The sequence below is a fragment of the Sander lucioperca genome, chromosome 7, assembly GCF_008315115.2.
Source record: "Sander lucioperca isolate FBNREF2018 chromosome 7, SLUC_FBN_1.2, whole genome shotgun sequence".
Taxonomy (NCBI): Eukaryota; Metazoa; Chordata; class Actinopteri; order Perciformes; family Percidae; genus Sander; species Sander lucioperca.
This window is the reverse complement of record NC_050179.1, coordinates 2,186,057-2,187,847: the sequence shown is the minus strand read 5'-3', so window position 1 is coordinate 2,187,847 and position 1,791 is coordinate 2,186,057.

The following is a 1,791-nucleotide window of genomic DNA, read 5'->3' as shown; positions in this document are numbered from 1 at the left end:
TATTTTATTTATGATATTTAAAGTAGCAATACTACGCTGTAAAGTCCTGCATTGAAAATGTTACTTCAAAAAGTGTCTAATTACAAGCAAAATAAAGTGTCAAATTACAGAATTCTGACTTTTTTCTTCGAATTTGAAGTGTACCAAAACGGTCTCTATTTTCCCTGTAATTAGTACCAAATGACAGAGTTATTTCATTCAACTATGAATTTACATATCAGTGTCTAAGAAATGGCTATGGAACAGCTAAAGTAAATTGTTTCCATTTGAGTCACATTAAAAAAGATTGAACCCAATTTAATCTCTGTGTCTGCAGTTCAGAGAGCTGATTACAGGGCTGGGCGCCAGGTATCAGAGATACTGAGGTCATGAATCACACCCTCAAATGTCTGGACATCTTCATTATTTGCATTTCTCACATATTATTATTTTAATTAGCTTTTCTGTTGTATTTTCTGCAGTTTTATTTAAATGGAGCATTACACTTTTACCCATACTTAATACCAGATCACATACTTTATTACTTTCCAGGAAACTTCCAACAAAATGATTAGGAAATTATGGATCTGTAACGACTGCTTTATTTCCCAATATGAAGGTCATGTCGTAACGAGTTTCAAAGCTCCCTCCATACTGTCAGGAAAAAAGAATTTGGTTAGTATAACTGAATTTGATCTAAAAGTAGTCACATTTTGTCTGGAGTAAGCCTTACAAAATGTATATGATTTTAAAGTAGAATGTAAGCCTCCCCCATGGTAGCGTAAAAACCCAAACATCCAGAAAAATAGCCAGGCCAAGACCTCAATGTCCACAAATTTTAGCTTCAGCCCTGGATGATGATGGGGATGATGAAAATGTTGCAGGTAATGCAGTGTTGATTCAGTATGACCACCTGCCAGATTTCTGCTGACTTTACACCAAGCAGGCTGCAGCTTAAATAATACATACATACATACATACATCTAAGCACACTATTAAAATACCACATTAATACATAAAATATCCCGCAAGTCACCCTACAACACAACATGGTTTCCCCACCTCATTTGAGACAAGCGGCTTCAGTTAGTCTCTGAGCGTGTTTGGCTCCGTCCACAAATTTACACAGCGGGGTGCTAGCAGAAATACATGCCAGGAAATTCAGAAGCATCAGTTATTTAGAAGGCTCATTATTTGAATAACACAGATCAAAACCAGGAGCTGTACTGAATTGATTTTCCTCATTTTATCATTACTGCATAATGACTGGGGGAACAGTAAAATAATCAAACAATATGCTGAAGTTGGAAGTTGCAGTCACAGGCGTTGCCACAGGACTGATCGTGTTAACAGCACGCTATGCTTCACTGTCAAAGAAAACTGATAAAAAACATGACACAATAGTATCTCTTAGCTATTCTGGTATTACTCACAACTCATTTCTCCAGTTATGCAAATACCCCAATTAATATGCTTCTGAGGAACAAAGCTTTGCGCAAGAGTGAGCTCAGTAATATCCTCAGAAGAACGAGTGGTACTTGTGTTTTCATATAAAAGAGAACGAGGGGAGAAAGAACCCTCAGTGCATAATGTTTTCTCTCAATCACGATTTTGTGGACAAAAGTTCACAGTAACATGAAACAGTTACTTCTGATGTTTTCTCTTTCCTTCTGCATGTGTTCCCTCCATAGGCGTAATTTACAAGGGGAATGGGGGGGTTACAACCCCCCCTAATAATCAAAACTGGCCAGTGCAACCCCTCCAAAAACCTATTATAATTTCCTTTACATAAATAAGACATTTGCACCATAA